Consider the following 24,457-nt stretch of genomic DNA (forward strand, 5'->3'; position numbering starts at 1 on the left):
ACCCTAGATGTGCTACCAATCAGGATAATTGTCTTATTATACTGAAGCAGTGAGATAAATATTTATAGAAAAAAAGACAATTATCCTAAATTGGGGGTGTAGTAGAATATGAAAGTGGCTATTGGTTCCTCAAGGATTCCCCTCACCTGAATGTATTGCCCTGCTGGGTCTCAGACAATCTCATCATAGAAAAGGTAGAAATTAGGGATGGGCCGAGCGGACCCCTGTTCGGTTCGCACCACAACTTTCGAACACCGTGAAAGTTCGAACCCAAATAACAAACCGCATTAAAGTCAATGGGACCCAAAAGTCAAAAATCAAAAGTGCCCATTTTGATGGCTTATAAGTAATGGGGTATACAATGGTTATAGGGGTCCGGGTCCTGCCCTGGGGGACATGTATCAATAAAAACAAGTTTGTGAAAAACATAATTTTTAAATGAGCAGTATTTTTTAGATTTTTAAAGTGAAAGCAAAAAATGAAAAAATCCTTCCAATATAGTGCCTGGGGGGTCTCCTTAGTCTACCTGTAAAGTGGCAGATCTGTACCATGTCTAGAATCTGCTGCAGCAATAATTGCTTTTTTAAAGCTAAAAGAAAATAAATTTTCCCTGCAAGCTGCTTTTATTTTGCTCATCAACAGCTGGGGAGCCAGTGTATATGATGAGGCCACAATGTAGTGCACTGGGAACAAGATTAGACATTTTTTGGATACATTCTGGTGTCACTTTGACTTTGGATAGAAGTAACAGGTGCGTAAAAATTGGTCTTTGGGTGTTGGGCGCCTTCCCACCATAACCCTATAGAGGTAATCTTAATGAAACCAAGAATTGGCCTTGCTGTAAAAAATTGCAATAATATGCTCCTGTCAAACAGGTGCAGAAAAATTGGTCTTTGGGTGTCAGTGGTGCCCTCCCACCGTAACCTTATAGAGGTACTCTTGAAGAACGCAAGAATTGGCCTTGCTGTAAAAAATAGCACCATCATTACCACTGGAGACAACTTGGCAACACGCTGTGGCTGGGGGAACATGAATGCCAATTTGTCTAGCAGTGTTCTCCCCTCTCTCTAGGCTCATGTTCCTGTCATCCTCAACCTCAGAATCAACATCTGAATTCAGTAACGGCTAGGCATCATCAAGAAGCAAGTCGCTGACGCTGTGGTCAAAAAACTCAGCTGACTCCTCCATGGCTGATGTTGGGGTTATGGTAGGAATAGATTTGGACAAGGAGGCAGGTTTATCCACTCTGGCATCTGCAGGGGACAGCACACTTGTCTCTTCTTGTGTGACAGAGGATAAGGAGGATGAGGAAGGTTTAGTAAGCCAGTCCACCACCTCCTCTGCATGCTGTAGCTGGATAGCATGGGCAAACTCACTAAACAGAGGAAATTATGCCCTGCCTGAGGACTGACCACCACATCCACCTTTGCCTGTGGACACATTTGTTGCTGCCCCCCTTACAGTGCCAAGGGAACGTCTGCCTCTCCTTGTTGTCCTCCCAGACATTATTGGGAGAAAGGGGGCAGTGCTTATAAGCAAATGTAAAGAAGTGGAAATCTGTACGTAGATGCACTTTAATCAATGTAAAGTGGTGTTTGGTGCACTTTAATTTGAGTACTCACACTACACAGACACACTCCACGGATACACTATAATATACGGCAATATAATGCACCAAACGTACAGTGACGCATGGAACTATATGGCATTAAACCGGCAGTAACGCACACAGAATTATATGGCGTTAAACTGGCAGTAATGCACACAAAACTATATGGTGTTAAACTGGCAGTAATGCACACAGAAGTAAATGGCATTAAACTGGCAGTAATGCACACAGATTGGATAAAGTCATGATGACAGTGTCTACTCATGACTCTGACAGTTCTGTATCCCTTGATTGGCTGAAGCTTTCACTGCTTGAGCCAATCAGGGCTTGCAATGCACTGTTCAGCACCAAAATGCATTGTGGACAGTTCAGGGAGCCGAAACAAACGGTCAAACGACCCGTTTGTTCGGATGTTCACCGAACAACGAAAGTTCGGCCCAAACTCATGCTCGGGCCGAACCATTCCCCCATCCCTAGTAGCAATCAGCACTTGTTTTCTATAAAATAGGAGATCTACCATGAAACAATACAGAAAGTCCTTGTGGATTTATTATATTTACATTTTTACTAAAATGGTCAACATGGGTGGGATTAGTTTGTGTTTCAAATATTTATTACAGACTGTAGTGAGTAGGCATTGATCCATGGATACCTTTACAAGAGAAAGTGACAACTAACCTGCCTTGCAGGCTTGAAATATTTCAATTACAACCCGCTATGAGCATTCACAGGTGATGAGACACTTAAGACAGCTCCATTGACAAAGATGCAGAGTTGTCATTTTAAAGCCGCATGTAATTTCAGAGCTGTAAAGCGTTCAGATCACGTTTAACCTTTGGAAAGATCGAGGGGAAGCACCTTTTATATGTCACAAATAAATGTTATCTCTGTTCTTATTAATAAACATTAAAGGGAAATAACCATCTGAACAACATTCAGAACATTGCTGTACGGTATGTACGCCTGGACAAGTCCTACTGAGCTGTGCTTGAGGTCGATGACAAGACATTACATATACTACAGCTCTTATCTTTATGGGGTTCAGTGCATTAAAATGAAAGGAAAGCCAAAGCTAAAAGACAAAATAAATATTACATTTTTTTTGTTTTTGTTTTTGTTTTTTATGTGATCTTTATTTATAACAAAATAAGAAAGATACACACAGTAAGCACTTTGTAAACATATGTGAAAGGTATGAATCATATCAACCGACTGTCATGAGCATTATCACATCATATACATCTTCTCAATGCTAAACGAATCTACCCCTTAAGGGAGGCAAACTATATGCTTGGCACAGGAATTACGTATGCTAGAAAAAATATGGTCACATGGATACACTATGGTTCCCAAGGCGAGTGGCATGTCTAGACCCTCAGGTCCAGCAAGGACCCCGATCCCTGCAGGCCCATGGCAGAAAAAGGAGCTACAATATAACCTCCATCAAACCATGTGACCAAGAATGTGGCCGAGGGACACGCAGGAACAGGGCACCGCACCTGTATGGGCCCTATCTCTAGAACAGAAGGGAGAGGGGGCACTGACCACTAAAGGGCGTGCATCCTGCAATGACAGAAAAGGCAAATGCCGCCAGGTATCTCAATCAGGATAAAAATGTGCATATCCGGAACATACAAACAAAATTAAAAGATAGGAAAAAGAAAAGGGGAAAAAAGGGAAGTAGAGAAAAGATAAGAAGGAGAAGAGCAAGAGCCTTCTTCTCCAGCCACTTACCTATTCTCCAATGATCCACGCCCCAAGGAAAGAATTATAGATAGGATGGTCCTTCCGAGTCAAGGTGGGAGACCAAAGTGGATGTCCAATCAGGGTCGGACTGACAACTGATGGGGCCCCCAGGCAATAGAAGATCATGGGGCCCCTGCGTCCCAAGCCACACCTGGACAGAGGGACATTGGGGGGGAGCACAGCACACAGGGGTGACACTGTGGAGGGAGAGCACACAGGGGGACACTGGGGGGAGCACACAGGGAGAACCTGGGAGGGGGAGAGGGCACCGGGGGACACTGGTGGAGGGGGAAAGCACACGGGTGACACTGTGGGGTTGAAGAGCACACAGGGGGACACTATGAGGGAGAGCACATAGTGGGACACTGGGGAGGGGGGAAGCATACAGGGGGACACTGGGAGGGGATGAACAGGGGGACACTGGGGAGGGGACACACAGGGGGACACACAGGGGAACACTGGGGGGACACAGGGGAACACTGGGTGGGGGGAGAACACACAGGGGGACACGGGTGGGTACACAGGGGGACACACAGGGGTGGACACACAGGAGGAAAAGGGGGGACACACACAGGGGAACACTGGGGGGGGACACACATTGGGACACTGGGGAGGGGGACATACAGGGGAACACTGTGGTCGGAGAGCATACTGGGGGGTAGTGTGGGGAGAACACACTGAAGTCTGGCCCGGGCCCCATACATCTTCATAGCCCTTCAGTAAAAAAAGTTTCACTCACCCCGGTCATGCCTGTAATAATACCACTAACCGCGCGCTGCTCCCCACTGGCCCCTCCTCCCTTCTCATCCCTTCTAGGTGATGTAGTGTACAGTGCAAGCACCTGGAATGGATGGGAGGGAAGGAGGGGCCGGCGGGGAGCAGAGCGCTGTTAGCGGTATTATTACAGCTGCTTCAAGAGGCCTCTCGTTGGGCCAGCCATGGCCCCCAATGGTTCTGGGCCCACGGACGGCGACCAAATGACCGATTGGTCAGTCCGCCCCTGTGTCTAATACATCCTCTAAGGGAGGGTTCAGCAGGCTCTAGTAAGGCAACATCAAGACTGGATGAAATGTGTCCCAGGTCAGATACATTGGGTTTTTAAGCCTTTTTGTAAGTACTAAAAAGAGTGAGCTAGGGACCAAAAAAGCAGCTGCAGACTTTTGGCGTAGACGCATGGGCAAAGCTTTTTCTGGCCATACTTCCTCTGTGGGTCACAATAATGTCGATATTTGCCCAGATGCCTTACTGCCAGCTGCTCCCGCCCCCTCCACAGTTCGGCAACTCAAATTAAGGTTTCTACACTACAACCAAAAACAAGTGCGCTATCTCTTTAAATATACAAATGAAATGCTGGTGTAAAGTGCTCAAGTGTTTCATAATACAAATTATGTTTAAATACTGCAAACAAAAAGAGGTACACTATCTCTTTAAATATACAAATGCTGATGTAAAGCACCCACGCACAATAAATAAAAACTCACAAATTCATGAAGCATAAACAAAGTGCTCATGTGCAGCAAATAATGTAAAAAATCATGCTTGGTAAAATGTAATACCAATATTTAAAGGGTAACTCCACTTTCATGGAAAAAAATAGCAAAGAAAAAAATAATAATATAGCATATACCATTGCAACACAAGTCATATTGTAATTGCATGTTATTGAAAAATACCTTTCCTTTCAAATCTGCAGCTCTGTAATTCTGTGTGATATGCAATGCAATGCAATATGGCTACCTGCAGGGGCGGACTGACTATTATGCCGCGTACACACGATCGGATTTTCCAACGGGAAATGTTGGATGTGAGCTTGTTGGCTGAATGTCCAACTGTGTGTATGCATCATCGAACATTTGTTGTCGGACTTTCTGCCAACAAATGTTGGCTAGCAGGTTCTAAAATTTTCCGCCAACAAAACTTTGTTGTCTGACTTTCTGATCTTGTGTACACAAGTCCGTTGAACAAAAGTTCACGCATACTCGGAATCAAGTACAAGCCGGAAAGCGCTCAGTCTTGTAAAACTAGCGTTCCTAATAGAGATAGCACATGACTATTGAACTTCCTTTTTCTCTGCTCGCCGTACGTCTTGAACGTCACCACGTTCGTAATTGTTGGCCAACATTTGTGTGACCGTGTGTATGCAAGTCAAGTTGGAGCCAACAACCTTTGAACAAAAATCCACAGTTTTGTTGTCGGAATGTCCGATCATGTGTACGGGGCATAAGAGTCTTCAAAAGACTTGAGACTGGGGCAGAGGTTCACCTTCCAGCAGGACTATGACCCTAAACATACAGCCAGAGCTACAATGGAATGGTTTAGATCAAAGCATTTCCATGTGTTAGAATGGCCCAGTCAAAGCCCAGACCTAAATCCAATTGAAAATCCATGACAAGACTTGAAAATTGCTGTTCACAGACGCTCTCCATCCAATTTGACAGAGCTTGAGCTATTTTGCAAAGAATGGGCAAAAATGTCCCTCTCTAGATGTGTAAAGCTGGTAGAGACATCCCCAAAAAGACTTGCAGCTGTTATTGCGGTGAAAGGGGGTTCTACAAAGTATTGACTCAGGGGGGGGGGGGGCGCTATACAAATGCACCCCACACTTTTCACATATTTATTTGTAAAAAATGTTTAGAAACATTTATCATTTTCCTTCCACTTCACAATTATGTGCAAATTTGTGTTGGTCTATCACATAAAATCCCAATAAAATACATTTACATTTTTGGTTGTAACCTGTTTCCCTGAAAATAAGACCTAGCGTGATTGTCGGTGATGGCTGCAATATAAGCCCTACCCCCCAAATAAGCCCTAGTAACACCTTGTAGGTCTTACTTTCAGGGTAGGGCTTATATTCGGGGGAAACAGGGTTGCATGACAAAATGTGGAACATTTTAAGGGGTATGAATACTTTTTCAAGGCACTGTAGTACTGCTTTATTAGAAGAATTTAAAAAATACATAAAACATCCATGTTATTAGGTTTTGCCCATTTGTTATTTCTTATTTTTTGTTCTGAGCTGCAGATCTGGCCATAAAAATGAATCTGTAAGATCGCTGTACGGAGTTTGATGAATGATGACCAAACAACTGGGAGCTTATGTTCTACAAGGAGAAAAGGCAGAACACTTATTTCTGCAAACACTATTGATCCTTATTAAATGATGTCTCTTCTATGCAGGCACACAAGTGTTTGGACCCCTCAGAACACATGCAAATACTTTGATGTCTGTGGATCACCGGGTTAAATGTTTGTGAAGCTAGCTGCATGTTTTCCAAAATAAACATTTGTTTTGTATGGATGAATGATCATTGTCTTGTATTATCAGTATCTGCATTATACCAGCAGGAAAATAATAGGTCTGTACAAGCATCACCTGCCAATGTACAGGTGCAGAGCAATGGAGGTGGAGGAGTCTGGGGATCGGACAGTCAGATGGGGAAGCTGGATATTTATCAATGAAAGCTCAATAGCAAGTCAGCTATTGTGTTTTCTCTGTGTATTTATTTCCTCTGTTCTTTCACGACCTGCTCTCTCTCAGACTTTTTTTTTCATTCCTCACCTATTTGCCCTATGCTCTTGGTTTTATGAGTCTGTTTACTTGTCTGATTGTTTTTCCACAATCTTGTTACTTCCCTACCAACGTATTCTCTTCTTTATATTTTTATTGAAATGTTCTTACTCCCTCTCTGTTTGTTTCTCTTTCTTGAATCTTCGTTCTTTTTCTTATGCCCCATACACACGATTGGAAATTCCGCCAGCAAAAGTCCGATGTGAGCTTTTGTTCGGAAATGGACTTTTGGACTTTTGCTGGCGGAATGCCTGACAACAAAAGATTGAGAGTGGGTTCTCAATTTTTCGGTCGGAAAAAGTTCAGATCGGAAATTCCTTTTGTCTGTACCAATTCCGACATGCAAAATTCCTATGCATTCTCACAAACAATTCGACGCATGCTCTGAAGCATTGAACTTCATTTTTTTGGCTTGTCATAGTGTTGTACGTCACCGTGTTCTTCTCTTCCAAGCTTAAGCAGAGTTCCGTCGGAAAAACCATCCAAGATTTTTCAGACGGAAAAAGGCATGTACAAGGCATTATACCTCTTTGCCACAGTATATTGTCTCACACCCCATTTATTTATTTATTCTCACACCTCTTCCCTTCCTTCCTTCTATTATCCCACGCCCCTTCCCTTCCTTCCTTCTATCATCTCAAACCATTTCCTTCCTTCCTTCTATCATCTCACACCCCTTCCTTTTATCATCTCACGCTCTTTCCGTCCTTCTATTATCTCATGCCCTTCCTTCTTTCTATCATCTCACGCCCCTTCTCTTCCTTCCTTATAGCATCTCACACCCTTTCCTTCCTTCCTTCTATTATCTCACGTCCTTTCCTTCCTTCTGTCTATCATCTCACGCCCTTTCCTTCCTTCCTTCTATCATCTCACGCTCCTTCTCTTCCTTCCTTCTATCATCTCACACCCTTTCCTTCCTTCCTTCTATTATCTCACGTCCTTTCCTTCCTTCTGTCTATCATCTCACGCCCTTTCCTTCCTTCCTTCCTTCTATCATCTCACGCTCCTTCTCTTCCTTCCTTCTATCATCTCACGCCCTTTCCTTCCTTCCTTCTATCATCTCACACTCCTTCTCTTCCTTCCTTCTATCATCTCACACCCTTTCCTTCCTTCCTTCTATTATTTCACATCCTTTCCTTCCTTCTGTCTATCATCTCACACCCTTTCCTTTCTTCCGTCCATCGTCTCACGCCCTTTCTTTCCTTCCTTCTATCATCTTGCACCCATTTCTGACCTTCCTTCTGTCATCTCATGCCCCTTTCCAACCTTCTTTCTTCTCATACCCCTTTATTCCCTTCCTTCTTATACCCTTTTCCTTCATCTTCCTTCTCATACCATTTTCCCTCATTCTTTTCTCTCACACCTTCTATCATCTCACACTGACAATGCCAAGTGTGTGGGCTGTCTCATCCGTGCACTTGGGGTATCACCCGTGCTTACCAATGCCCCGGATAAGCTGGAGACTGTGGTCATGTGGAAATTAAAATTTTAAGGTGGTTCCTTAACTTAGAGATGAGCCTTAACTGTGTGCAGCAAAGACATGAGGAGTTCCACTGAAAAGCAACTTGTCCCGCATCACTACACAGTAATTTGCATGTTTGCATTAGGAGGGACGTGCTGAGCCTGCCCCCACTCCATCAGTCCAGTGTACCTCTGTTACCTCACTCCCAGTAACAGAATGATGTCCTGCGGAGCACCTGGAGTAGACCTCATGCCTGCTCTCACTTACTCTGTCCTTATCATACCTTGTTACCAGGCAATAGATTTCCACAACACTAGTCTGCCCCCAGTTGGCATGGAAGACAGAGCTCTAGGATGGGAGCCAGAACTTAGATCCCCTCGCTACAGGAGGACCTGCCACCTAATCAAGTACCACACCTAACAATCGGTTGCTTGTACTTTGTTCCTTCACTTGGTTACTCATAGCAACTACACTCCTACTCTTGTCAAGTTAGCCCCTTTTGTAACAATGTTACTTTATACCCCTTTGTGCCTTACAGACCCAGACCCAACATGCACCCCTTTAAATAACTTCAGACCAATTTTAAAATGGTTACTGCAACTTCACTTTAAGAATGCAACATGACAGTACAAAACAAATAATGTCCTGTCTATAATCCTAACTAAGATAGCATGGTAGCCCAGACATACCTCCCCAAGGGGAGATCTATAATGGCAATGTCAGTGGCTTGGATGCTGTCTGTGATTCCCGGTTTCTTCAACACCACACTTGTGCCCACAGCTCACAGGTGAGTCTACAATCTACTCATACCCACATTCTGTTTTTTGGAGAGCTCTGCGATTACATAGTGTTTTCTGGAGAGCTGGAGATTACATACTGGGGTTTGTCTGTGTCCTCTTCCCATGCAGACTGATCTATGTGCAGAGCCCTTTCCCCCTTTTATTTACAGCACAGGGGAGAGATAGAGCCCAGAAAGACCAGTAGATTGCAGGAACAGTTTTAACCCCTTCCCAGCCTAGGAAGCCTGTCCCATTTTCTAAAACCAAACACAGTTCAACCTGCCTAAACACCCCTTTCTGATTGTCTTCCTCCTCACACCCATTTCCTTCCTCCTATAATTTCTCACACCTCTTTCCCTTCTTTATTCAAGCACAATTTTATGCCCTTCTTTCCTCACACAGTCCTTTCTCTCCTTTCTTCTCACACCCATTTCTGTCCTTCTATCATCTAACACCCCTATCTTTCCTTCTTTCTTCTCACACCCCTTTACTTCCTTCTTCTAACATTCCTTTACCTCCTGCCTTCTCACACCCTTTCCTTTCTTCCTTCTTATACCTTTTCTCTTCTTCCTCCTTCTAACACCCCTTTCCCTCATTCTTTCTTCACTCATCCCTTTACCTCCTTCCTTCTCATACCTTTTCCTTTCTTCCTTCTTCTAACACCCTTTTCTCTTGTCCTTTCTTCTCACACACTTTTCCTTGCTTCAATCATCTCAGACCCCTTTACCTCCTTCTTCCTTCTTACATCTCTTTATCTCCTTCTTCCTTATCACACCCCTTTCCCTCCTTTCTTCTCATACCTTTTCCCTTCTTCCTCCTTCTAACACCCCTTTCCCGCGTCCTTTCTTCTCATACCCCATTCATTCCTTATATCATCTCACACCCCTTTACCTCCTTCTTCCTTTTCACGCCCCTTTCCCTCGTTCCTTCTCGTACCTGTTTCCTTTCTCCCATTCTTTCTTCTCACACCCCATTCATTCCATATATCATCCACCCATTTTTCATCCTTCTATCATCTTACACGCCTTTCCCTCCCTCTTCCTTCTCACACCATTTCCCTCCTTCTTTCTTCCCACATCCATTTAATTCTTTCTATCATCATCCAACCATTTCCCACCTTCTTTTTTCTCATATCCCTTGTCCTCTCTCTTTATTCTCATTTCCTATTCTCCCTTTCTTTCTTTTCAACCTTACCCCTAAATTTTTCTTTTCACTCCTCTTTCACTTTCTTTTTCTTCTCATTCCTCTCACTTTCTTTTTCTTCTCATTCCCCTTTCCCACCTTCTGTCTTCTCACTCCCTTTTCCATGTTTGGCATTCTTACACCCCTTTCCCTTCTATGTTTTCTCGTTCAAAAGATTTATTTGTTTTAGAAATAATAAATAACAACAAATACAGAATATTTGACAAAACAAAAATATTAAAATATAACATTAAAGTACAAATGTTATATAAAAAAATAATTAAATACATATAAAAAAATATGCAAATAAATAAAAATAAACCCACTAAAATAAGAGAGGGGTGCTCCATCATTTACAACCTATGGAGATGCATGCAAATTATAACTACAGATATCTAAGTAAAAAGGGAATAAAATACCAAGGAGGAATAATAAACATTCCAAAAAAATAAGTAAAAAAAGTATGGTTATTATATAATCTAGAGAAGACTAGAGTATAAAATTATTTATATCTGAAATGTCAGGAGCTCAATAAACTAGAAAAGACAGAAATATATCAATTTTACATATTTGAGCAAAACGAAATCCTGACCTTAGGTATACTTCAATATAGATAACAAATACTGTAGTATAATTAAAGGTTTTTTGAAGAAGTATGGAAGAGAAAATGGTAAAAGGAGATGGGGACAGAAAGGAGGGGGAGAGACAATTATTTAACTCCAGGTATAAATTATATTTTATATAGCTAAATATTATACCAGAAAGAGAGAGAGAGAGAGAAAATATATACATATATATATAAATTACCATGACCAGAGCGTTCGATTATCAAAATTATCTGACATATAGTATCTAATCCATGGTCTCCATATGTTATTGAATTTTGACAGACGATTCTTATCTAAAGCGTCCATTTTGGCATGTATAAAAGATTGGTTCCTTCTAGTTTTGGTTTCTGAAATATTCACAACAGATGTTTTCCATGCATTGGCTACTGTCTGTTTTGCGGCTATCAGAAACGTGAGGAATAGTTTGAATTGGTTCTGTGTGAGAGAATCTGGTTTTAGATTAAGAAGAGCTAGCATTGGGTCTGGTGAAATAGAACAATTGAATAGTTTCGAGATAATCAGAAAGACCTTTTTCCAAAATGAGTACACAATAGGACAATGCCACCAGATGTGCATATAAGTACCCTGTTCTGGACAGCCGCGAAAACAGAGGCCTAAATTATCAATTGTGAATTTGGCTAATCTGGCAGGAACCAAATACCATCTTGTAAGCACCTTATAAGATGTCTCAATTGCCAAAATGTTTGTGGAAGAAGATTTAGTATTAGACCAGATATGAGACCAAGTTTTGGGATCAATTGTGCGCTCAAGATCTTTTTCCCAAGTGGATGTATATGTAGGTACTATTGTGTTAGATTTAGTAATCAATTGAGTGTAAATTGTAGAGATACAACCCTTGGCGTGAGGTTCTTTGAGGCAGATTTTTTCAAATTGGGAAATAGATTGTAGATTTTCACTAGAATTAAGGAAAGGAGTATAAAAAATTTTAATTTGTAGGTATCTAAATAGTTCAGATTGGGGTAACCCCGAAGTATCACATAGTTCTGGGAAAGGCCGTATCGAGGACAATGATGTCAAATCATATAGGCAAGTAATGCCAGCTTTAGACCAGGCTTTAAAAGTTTTAGGATATATCCAGGCTGGGTAGAAGGATGGATTTTTATGGAAGGAAAGAAGTGGGTTAAGCAGTGATTGTAAGCCATGTGAAGTCTTATGTTTATCCCACAAAGATAGGGAATGCCTAGTGATTGGATTTTTTAAAGTCTTGCGAACTGCAGGTTGTAACCATAGTAAATTGTTGACAATAAAAGGGTCGCAGTCAATAGCCTCAATGGATACCCATATAGGGATCTCCGTTGTCGAGTGATATTTTGTTAATTGTGCCAACTGAGCTGCTTTATAATATAATGTAAAATCTGGGAATCCCAGACCACCCATACATTTAGGGAGAACTAAGGTATTCTTATGTAGTCGGGGTTTTATTTTACCCCACGTGAATTGTATCGCCTTTTGCTAAATCAATCTGAGAAAATAAGCAGGAATATGAATAGGCAGCGTTCTAAATAAATATAAGAATTTGGGAAGTATGGTCATTTTTATAATGTTAATTTTTCCAAACCATGTGATCGGTAGGGATGACCAGTTTGATAATAGACTGGTGACGTGTTTCAGTAAAGTTGGATAATTTGCTGCAAATAAATCAGAAGGATCAGGAGTGAGTTGGACACCCAAATATGGAAGACTATGAACTACCCATTTAAAGGGTAGAGAATCTTGTAAAGTTTGTTTAACCTTTTCGTTAAGTGAGATATTAAGCGCCAGTGATTTTTGGACATTAACTTTAAGGCCTGAGATAAGCGAAAAATCCTGTAATATAATCATAAGGTTTGGGGCAGAAGTTTGTGGTGAGGACAAAAATAGCAGGATGTCATCCGCAAATAAGCATATTTTATGATGACATCCACCTAAATCTATACCTGTGATTGTAGGTTCCATTCTTATTCTTTCTGCTAGTGGTTCAATTAGCAATGCAAATAATAATGGGGAGAGTGGACAACCTTGACGTGTCCCTCTCTGTATATTAAATTCATCTGATTTGTACCCTGCATATTTAATGTAGGCTTTGGGATTTTGATATAATGCGGAAATCCATTGTAAAAAGTGTGGACCAAAGCCCCATTTATTAAGGGTAAATTGCATGTAGGACCATGATACAGTGTCGAATGCTTTCTTAATATCTAAGGAAAGAAAGCAGGTTGGGATTCGACGTGCCTTAGCGGCATGTGACAGAAGTGCTGCACGTCTGATATTATCGCCAGCCTGTCGGATAGGTATGAAGCCTACTTGGTCCCGATGTATGAGGCTACCAATAATCTTATTTAATCTATTGGCTAAAATTTTTGCCAGAATTTTTATGTCTAGATTTAATAAAGAAATAGGACGGTAGTTTGACCATATTGTTTCATCCGTATGTGGCTTGGGTATCATGCAAATAATTGCAGACAGCGATTCCCTCCAGAAGGAATGACCCTCCAATAGGGAATTAAAGGTATTCATCAAAACCGGTGATAGGATATTTGCATAAGTTTTGTAGTAGAGAGCAGAAAATCCATCAGGACCAGGCCTTTTGTTTAATTTCAGGTTCTTGATAACTTCAAGCACCTCTTCAATAGACACAGATTCTTCCATCATTTCTAGTTGTGTTTTAGATAAAGTTGGGAGGGATATGTGAGAGAAGAAATCATTTGCTTTGGATAGATCTAGCTCATTATCGGATGAGTACAAATCTTTTAATTGTGATTTAAATTGATTTAAGATTTTCAGTGGATTATTTGTATATACATCTCTGGAGGTCTTAAGACGAATAGGTTTGGTTGAGGTATGGCAGGATTTTAGAACCTTGGCTAAAAGTGTGTTTGGTTTGTTTGCGTTCATATAGAAGTTATGTTGCGATCTTTTAATGGTTTTGTCTGCACATTCAGTAAGGAATAAATCGAATTCCAATTTGGCTTTATCTAAATCTGCTTTGGAAGAAGGATTGGGGTTTCGTTGAAATGCCATATGGCATGAATTAAAATTTGTTTCTAAGGTGCGACAAAGGGTTTTTCGTTCTCTATTGAATATATTGGCTTGTTGTAAACAAATGCCACGAATGACAGGTTTGTGTGCTTCCCATATAGTGGTCTGGGAAACATCAGGTGTAGAATTATTTAGTAGGTAATCCTTAAGTGCAAGTTCAATATTGTTTTTATATATTGGGTTTTTGATTAAGAAATCTCTCAATAGCCATGTTGAATCTTTTGCTCTTGGAACTAACGAAGACATAGAATTGAATATTGCACCGATCCGACCAAGGGAAGGGGATTATTTTGGAAGTTAGGATTTCTGGCACCATACCTGTGGATATAAATATATGGTCAATTCTTGAGAGCGAACGATGTGGGTGTGAGTAATGTGTAAATTGTCTCATGGTAGGATTCAATTCACGCCAGGAGTCTACCAGATTGTATTTCGTGATGAGTTTTGAGAAAGAATGTTTATCGTTTCTTTGGAGCTGTGGAATTGGTGATTTATCTAGGAATGGAAAGATAGTCTGGTTGGAGTCGCCACATAGGACTACAGTACCTATTTTGTGGTAGTCAATGGTATGTAATAGATGGGAGAAAAAGGCGTTAGGCTGTTTATTAGGGGCATAATATGATACAATGGTGATTGCGGTATCCAGTAAATGACCTTTAAGGATCAAATATCGGCCTTCAGGATCTTTGATTTCTTTCAATAGTGAAAATGGGGTGTTTCGATGGAATGCTATAAGCACACCACGTTGTTTTGTGGAGGCGGAGGCTGTAAAAACTTGTGGATAAGATTTACTAAAGAATTTGGGGGTGGATTGTGTAGTAAAATGGGTCTCTTGCAGGCATACAATATGTGCTTTTTTAGATATAAAGGTACGAAAGGCTTTAGTTCGTTTTTGCGGAATGTTGAATCCCTGAACATTCAGGGAAAGTATGTTCAGTGGAGCCATATTTTTAGAGGAGATATAGATATAATAATGTATGAATAAGGAAAATGAGAAGAAGTTTTTGCCACTGGAGTGTATGAGGAAGGGGAGGAAAGAGGGTAAAAATAAAGAAATTTAAGAAATAAAATATGACAAATATATATCATAAAGATATAGTACAACAAATGTACATTCCTAACATATCCGTTAGGGGGAGAAAAAATCTCCCTCCAAGGGTACATAAGTCACAGTCGACTGTCCGCGGAAACGACAAACAGTCGAGAGTGACAGGGGGAGCGCAAGAAACATCCCTGCGGAACACGAAGAGCCAACCAAATAAATTGTAATCTTTCAACCAATAACTTTAATTTAATTCAAGAAAGAATGTTCAAGTCAAAAGTGACATTTTGGAAATTTGGATAAAATGCCAACAATGACTACGAGTCAAAAAATAAAAAATAAAAGGCCAACCTCAAGAAGAAAAAAAAAAAAAAAAAAAAAAAGGGGGGGGGAGGCATTCTAGGCATACTATATGAACTTATCATTACTGAATCTGAAAAATAGCAAAATATGTGTAAAAAAGGGAATACATATTAAAACAGTTACTCATTTGAGGAGAAAAAATAAATAAATAAATAAAAATAAAAAAATTATATACATATATATATATATATATATATATATATATATACATACATACACATACACATACATACACATACAAACATACATACATACACATACATACAATAATAAAAATAAATAAATAAATAAATAAATAAATAATAATAAAAAAAAAAATTATATACATAATAAAATAAAATAAATACATATATATATTAAAGAAATACTCTAAGATAACAAAGGAATTAGGTTGGATTTGTTGTTTAAAGAAGGTTAAGGAGAATATCTACAGTATCCTAAACAGTTATGCTGTGATATTATTAGAATTGCAAGGGAATTGACAGAAGACAATGGTGGTATTGAGTCTTTTGACCTGTCTCAAAAAAGGGAGAAAAAAAAGGATGTAATCTTGTCATATTGCATCTTTCAATCCATAGAATCAACTGGATTTAGGATAGGGGATTGAATGCGGCTTCTCTTATGAGGGCTATGATTTTCGTTAGTTCCGGCGGTAGAAGAAGAGTTCCCAGGAGATGATGATGTTTTTTGGCTTGATTCGGCATAGTCTCTTTTGGTATATATCAGACCTAGATTCTGTAGAGTAGTTTGCAATTCTTTGGCAGTGCGACAAGTGTTTTTGTGGCCTTGGTATGTGAAACGTACTGAAAAAGGGAAGCCCCATTGATAGATTATAGTATTACGTTGTAAAATTTGGAGGAGAGGCCTCAATGCTCGTCTTTTATTGATTGTTAGTTGAGATAAATCTGCAAATAGCTGGTAGTTGTGCCCTTGGAAAATTAAGGATTTTTTAATTCTTGCTGTATTTAGTATTAGTTCTTTAGTGCGGTAAAAATGGAATTTTACGATAATATCACGTGGCCGACCCTCCGGTTTTTTGGGAGTTAAGGCTCTGTGGACCCTGTCCATCTCAAAGCGATCTGCTGGAATAGTTGGCTGTAGTTCTTGAAAAAGGGCAAGCATAGCCGTCTGTAGGTCTGTCACAGATTCAGGTATTCCTCTAATGCGAATATTCGATCGTCTCGCACGATTTTCAAAATCTTCTAATTTATCTTGTAAAGTGGTATTTTCTTCTTTAAGGCTGTCAATTTCCGAGGAGAAATTTGATGTATGATTTTCCAAATCATCTACTCTGATTTCTAGCGCTGAAGTACGTTGACCCAAATCTCTAATCTCTTTAGTAAGGCTTGTAGTGATATGGTCTGCGGCAGTTTTTAATGCATTATGAAGCAGTTCTTCTATTTGTTGTAATGTTACAGGAGGTGACATTTCATTTTGTGAAGGAATATCCAGTATTTTTATTTCAGGAGTGACAATTTCTGAGGGGGAATTGGAGAGTCTGTGTGCATTTAATGAAGCTACCTCACTATACAATGGAGTAAGAGGAGCTGGCTGCATTGTAGCTTTAAGGTGAGCTGCCTTAGAGGAGGATGGTTTTAACGGCGCTCTGCTGTGTCCCTGAGGTGGCACTTGTTTTCCATTTTTTGGCTTCATATATGAGCTACAAGCCCCCAAAATGTCTCAAACGAGACCTAAGATATATCAGCCAACTTTATCTGATGTTTAAATGCGGAGGAGAATGTTACCTCCGCTGTTATCAGGCTCTGAAGTCCCGCTGGAATCGGAGATCTAAGCCGACATTACCGCTCGGCTCAGCTCCCCCCTTCTATGTTTTCATCTTCCCCAACATTTTTTTTCCCTCACTTCTGAATTATTTTTACACCGCTAGCCTGCAACCTTTCTTTTTATTTGTTTTACTCCAGAATCACTCTTTCTATTTTCTCAAGCATCCTTCTTTATTTTTATTCCCATTTGCCTTGCTAATTTATCTCACTCACGTTTCTTCGCATCCCAACTCTCCTATTTTATTATTTCACTTCATTGTCCCTTTCTTCGTCTTACTCTCACTTTCTCTATCCCTTTACCCCAGTCTCCCTCTTTCACCCTCCCCCTCCCTTATAATTCAGTCCTCTTTCTCTACTGGACGATGTAGTAGGGTTTAGAAGCTGTAAATGTGATACAGTGTCTGTGTGTGGTCTCTGCCGGAGGTGTTAATGTTAAGCACACACCTGTTGCACATTATTAAACTAACAAACACTGGAAAGGCAGAGTAACTGAGAAATTAGAAATGCAGAGATGGCAAATGTTTGTAAACCTGTTACGCTTTAAGTGAACAGCACTAATTCCAAGTCTTGTGCCTGTACCGATCCCCCACATCGAAGGAGACTGGAGACGGGTTTTGCATAAATCACTTGGTTTCCTGGAATTGCGGTGTCCTGGCCGCATGGCAAAGCTTTGCTTTGGCACAGAGAATGGGTGAATATGGTGCCAGTTTTAAAATAGGGTGGCCTAATTTTTGGCAAGTACGATTTTGGCTTAGAAGGGGTTAAGGTTAAGATCAGAGATTAGGGTATGAAGATTAAAGGAAACCTGTATTGAAGGAATATGTAGGCTGCCATTGCTAACCTATCCTTCTAATAATTGCCTGGAGGTCATGTTGTTCCACTGTCCTTGTTCTGAGCCAAATCTGACTCCATACTTACTTTATGTGGTAGACACTATCTGGTTCAGTATTAAAAACAGTGGTGACTAGTTAACTCACATTTTGGGAATAAGGTCAGTAATGGTAAACCAATGCCCATACTGGGGACCATAAATTGTGTTCAATATATACGCATTGGAGTGTAGGGACAGACACCTCTGATTACTTGCTACCTAACTCTTCTTGCACAGCTGATTTCCTTCAGCTATGGGTGATGCCATTTTGCTTCTGACGTCAGAGGGCAATGGTAATCCTGCTCACGTGTATTACAATCATTGAATGTTATGGAAATTAGTTAGCGTTCTAAATTAAAAAAGCCCCACTTCACCTTGTACTTGAATGGATTCCCTTAATTGGCAAAGATTTCCTTTTATTTCCTGTTTTCGCCATGGTACAGGAAGGGAATGTAAATCTCCCCGAAAGGACACAGATAGCAAAAAAAAGAAACTGATATATAACCCTCCCTTACTCTAGAAAACATGAAAACAGTGTTTGTCTAAGTTCTACTTTAAGGGTTAATTAGGTTAACAGTTGGGCTTGGATGAGCCAAGGGTAAAAGAGGATGTTCGCCCTGTATTACATTTTTTCTTAAAGTCAGCAGCTACAAATACTGTAGCTGTGGACTTTAATAAAAGCATACTTACCCATCCAGGTGTCCAGCACCGGGGACTTGAATACTGATGAAAAAGCGGTTCAGGTGAGCACAGCTCAGGACTCCTAGACAGCTGAGCTGCTCTTTGTGAATGGTCCCGCAGCTTTCTGGGACCTGTGACGTGTCCCAGAAAGTTGGGGGAGGAGGGGACTTCCTGTAGATCGCTGCAGTTATCTGACCAGAAGTGGGAGAGTGTACCTGTGTGAGGAGGGCATATTAAGGGGAACTTCCCCTTTAGGGTGAAGTTACGCTCTAAGTGTTAGGGGTCAGGGGATGTGAGGAAACTCCACTACCATTACATTAAGGTCACTTCGATCCTGAGATTGCTTTCCCAAGATTTTTTTTTGCACCTGGGGGATAAAAGAATAGCTGGGTGCTCCATTAAAATAATTAAACAAATAAAAACAGTAAAATCACTGAGAAAAATACATAATTGGAAATATCTAAAGACTGCAAAATCAGGTGCAGCCCTGCATAGCAACCAATCCGCTTCCAGGTTTCATTGTCAAAGCTTAATTGAACAAACTGTCTCTATTTGTGGGAAAAAAAGAACGTCAATTTTATTTGGGTACAGCATCGCATGTCCATGCAATTGTCAGTTGAAGCGACGCAGCGCAGTATCGCAAAAAACAGCCTGGTCATTAAGGAGCCAAATCTTCCGGTCTGTAAGTGGTTAAGGCTCTCTTCATTATCAGCTAACAATATCGCAGACAATGATAAGATTCTTTCCACTGTCAGCCAATGATATGGACCTCTTCACTGTTCAACAGTAGTAAGACTCTCTATACTAACAGCCAACAATTTGGCTATCTCCACCATCAGCTAATAATATGTCAGCCAATGATAAGACACTTTCTACTGTCAGCCATTAATATGGCTTTCCATCACCAGGCAATGATATGGATGGTCTCACTATCCAACAACAGCAAGGATATCTATATATCAGCCAACAATTTGGCTATTGCCACAATTAGCCAATAAAAATAATAAATCCGCCAATAATAAGTCTCTTTCTACCATCAGCCAATAATATGGCTCTTCAACACCTGCCAGTATGGCTCCAGCCACGCAGGAGAGCAAAGGTCTGAACTGATATTGATTAATCGTTCCTTATCTACTAAATGTGTATTTTCCCATACATATGACTTACCCTTATATTTACGTTGTGGTAAATTGGTCTAAAATGCTAGCTCTTATCAATTGTTTTCTGATCTAGCAGAACCAGAATAAGAAAAAGCAAATCCAGATGTGTAAGGAAAACCAGATGTCTCCATCACATGCGTGCATTAGTGTCATCACTGTCCAGAGCAATGTGCTCCATTCCCCTACCTCAGCAAACTCAGCCTGGCCTGTTATTAGCTGCTATGCCTCTCATCAAACCTGCCAGGTGCAATGATGGAATCCTTATATCTAATGAATGGCTTTTATTGCAGCATATTAACACCAGATCTGTTTCACAAAGCGCTTGTGAGGATCCTATTAAAGCGGGATTTTTCATCTCTTGAAAACTGAGATAAAACCACAGCCGGTGTAATGCAATCTATTAACAAATTATAAAACAAACGGATCAGGACAGTCTACATAGCCAGATGTGGACCCAAGACTACCTACCATTATCACAATACTTATCAATGACCAATTTGCCATGCCTATTCTCATTGCTATATAATTAGTCCAAATATCTTCCATATACGCAAATTGATACATACACTATATTGTCAAAAGTATTGGAACGCCTGCCTTTACACGCACATGAACTTTAATGGCATCCCAGTCTTAGTCTGTAGGGTTCAATATTGAGTTGGGCCACCCTTTGCAGCTATAACAGCTTCAACTCTTCAGGGAAGGCTGTCTACGAGGTTTAGGAGTGTGTCTATGGAATGTTTGACCATTCTTCCAGAAGTGCATCTGTGAGGACAGGCACTGATGTTGAACGAGAAGGCCTGGCTCACAGTCTTCACTCTAATTCATCCAAAAGGTCTTTATCAGGCCAGTCAAGTTCCTCCATCCCAAACTTGCTCACCCATGTCTTTATAGACCTTGCTTTGTGCACCGGTCCAAATAATTTGGTGGAGGGGGGATTATGGTGTGGGGTGGTTTTTCAGGGGTTAGGCTTGGCCCCCTAGTTCTAGTGAAGGGAACTCTTAAAGGTATCAGCATACCAAGACATTTTGGACAATTTTACATGAAGACTCACATACTTGTATAGTATGAGTGTGTGACTACAGCTAGAACACACTGATTTTTGGGTCCATAATGAGGACACAGGCTCATTCACAGAGTCCTATAAAATGTATGTAAAGTTTAGAGCACATCTAAATGCAGCAGTATGGATGTCAGTAGGTCTATGCACACATCTACATGCTCAAGCGTACAAATGTTTTGTGTTTAATGGGGTAAAAAAACAAAATAGGATATGCAGTATCTCACAAAAGTGAGTACACCCTTCACATCTTTTCATGTGACAACACTGAAGAAATGACACTTTGCTACAGTATGTAAAGTATTGAGTTTACAGTTTGTATAACAGTGTAAATTTGCTGTTCTCTCAAAATAACTCAACACATTAATGTCTAAACCACTGGCAACAAAAGTGAGTACACCCCTAAGTGTAAATGTCCAAATTGTGCCCAATCAGCCCCCCCCCCCCCATGATGTCAGGTGATTCATTAGTGTTACAAGGTCTCAGGTGTGAATGGGGAGCAGGTGTGTTAAATTTGGTGTTATCGCTCTCACTTTCTCATACTGGTCACTGGAAGTTCAACATGGCACCTCGTGGCAAAGAACTCTCTGAGGATCTGAAAAAAAGAATTGTTGCTCTACATAAAGATGGCCTAGGCTATAAGAAGATTGCCAAGACCCTGAAACTGAGCTGCAGCACAGTGGCCAAGACCATACGGCGGTTTAACAGGACAGGTTCCACTCAGAACAGGCCTCGCCATGGTGGACCAAAGAAGATGAGTGCACATGCTCAGCGTCATATCCAGAGGTTGTCTTTGAGAAATAGATGTATGAGCGCTGCCAGCATTGCTGCAGAGGTTGAAGGAATGGGGGTCAGCCTGTCAGTGCTCAGACCATATGCTGCAAACTGCATCAAATTGGTCTGCATGGCTGTCGTCCCAGAAGGAAACTTCCTATAAAGATGATGCAAAAGAAAGCCCACAAATAGTTTGCTGAAGAAAAGCAGACTAACATGGATTACTGGAACCATGTGCTGTGGTCTTATGAGACCAAGATAAACTTATCTGGATCAGATGGTGTCAAGCGTGTGTGGCAGCAACCAGGTGAGGAGTACAAAGACAAGTGTGTCTTTCCTACAGTCAAGCATGGTGGTGGGAGTGTCATGGTCTGGGGCTGCATGAGTGCTGCTGGTACTGGGGAGCTACAGTTCATTGAGGGAACCATGAATGCCAACATGTCCTGTGACATACTGAAGCAGAGCATGATCCCCTCCCTTTGTGGCAGTATTCCAACATGATAACAACCCCAAACACACCCAAGATGACTACTGCCTTTCTAAAGAAGCTGAGGGTAGAGGTCATGGACTGACCAAGCATGTCTCCATGCAACCCTGTTGAGCATCTGTGGGGCATCCTCAAATGGAATTCAGAGGAGCACAAGGTCTCTAACATCCACCAGCTCCGTGATGTCGTCATGGAGGAGTGGAAGAGGACTCCAGTGGCAACCTGTGAAGCTCTGGTGAACTCCATGCCCAAGAGGGTTAACGCAGTGCTGGAAAATAATAGTGGCTATAAAAAATATTGACACTTTGGGCCCAATATGGACGTTTTCACTTAGGGGTGAACTCACTGTTGTTGCCAGCGGTTTAGACATCAATAGCTGTGTGTTGAGTTATTTTGAGGGGACTGCAAATTTACACTGTTATACAAGCTGTACACTCACTACTTTACAATGTAGCAAAGTGTCATTTCTTCAGTATTGTCACATGAAAAGATATAATAAAATATTTACAAAAATGTGAGGGGTGTACTCACTTTTGTGAAATACTGTAGCTGCATCCAGGACTGTACATATCTGTATTTTTTACGCACACATGCGCATTTACACAGGTGAATTCATTAATTTGCTGTTAAAAAAATGAGGAATGTCAGAAGAGTTGTACACATATAAACTTTGTATGCACCTAAACCCCTGTTGGCTAACCTGCAGCCCTTTGGCACTTTTTGTGTGACCCCCCAGTGCCCCTGTAGACACTAAGCTGTGTGTCAATATTGCCCTGTTATAGCAGTGATTTCTAGCAGTATCGTGTAATATGTCCCCAACCTATGACAACTATCTCCTGAAGGATGTCTCCATTCTCCAACAACCCCATACATATTCTCAGCCTTTGACAGTCTTCTGCAGCATATCTGCAGTCTCTGACCATTCCTTGTATTATGTCTGCAGTCTCGGGCCACCACATGTATCATGTTTGCAGTCTCTGATCATCTCCTGTATCATGTTCACGTCTCTGACCATTTCTTGAATTATTATTATGTCTGCAGTCTTTGACCATCTCTTGTGTTCTGTCTGCAGTCTTTGACCATCTTGTATATCATATCTGTAGTCTCTGACCATCTTGTGTATCATGTCTGCAGTCTTTGACCATCTCATATGTAGCCTCTATAGCAATAATCATAGTAAACGATATGTAAAGAATTGTACCATCATCCAGAAACTTAGAGATGTGGTGATCCGTAGCGTGGTCCTCAACCAAGCCTACCTTAGAGGACAAGGGCAATTGGACAAATTATTGTTTGATTAATTATGCATTAATAAATCTTAATATATTTTTCTATATACTTGTTCATACCTGTGAATTTATTTGATTTGATTTGATTTATTTGATTTAATTTGATTTAATTTGTAGGTTTAATAAGGTAGGCTTGGTTGGGGACCAATCCACCGATCCCCACATTGCCCTTACTCAAGATGGCCAAAAATGCTAGGGGATGTTTTTCAAAGTGATTTCTCAAGAAAATCAAACACGGAGACATGGATTGATGGGGGAGTTTGTATTGAATATTAAAATTTAATTAAATAGGGGTTTTGTTTTTTGGTGCTCAGATGCAGTGAAGATCCACTTTAACAGACTGAGAGGGAGCTGATCGGAGAGGTTCTTTGCTACAGTTTAGATACACTCCTAATAAGCATTTAAATATCTAGTGTCAGAACACCAGAAATGCTCACCACGGGTCAGTGACTAATTAAAGCTAGTCAATACACTAGTAGAAATGTATTATTTATTTAACCTGACATTATAACCCTGGAAGCTACCTTTACATCATCCTTACACTATTTCTTTTTGACAATAAAAGAATATGAATTTTTTTTATCAACTTTATGTTGTATTTGTAAAGTAAGTTTACTTTGATATCGCTCAAGGATTGATTTCAGGGATAAGTATTCAAAAAACTCTGATGGATCTCAGCCCCACCAACTGTTCCTCTCATCATTGCTTTATGAGGTCTGGTTAAAATTCTTTGGAGGATGCACACCTCATTGAGCGGTCGTAGGACCAAGTAAAATTTCTGGAAAAGGTATCAGCGGGAGTCTTTGGAGCGGTGATAGAGGAGTCTTGGATGCAGGAAGGTTTGGTGATCCCTGAGTAGGTGACTGCTTCGTTCTTCCCATATACTTTCTGCCATTGTTTTCAGGACTTCGCTGAGTTTTGTAACTTTATCAAGCCATAAATATGTGAAA

This window comes from Lithobates pipiens, unplaced genomic scaffold (genome assembly GCF_037356315.1).
Source record: "Lithobates pipiens isolate NorthernLeopardFrog02 unplaced genomic scaffold, aLitPip1_a1.2 Scaffold_18, whole genome shotgun sequence".
In the NCBI taxonomy this organism is placed as follows: Eukaryota; Metazoa; Chordata; class Amphibia; order Anura; family Ranidae; genus Lithobates; species Lithobates pipiens.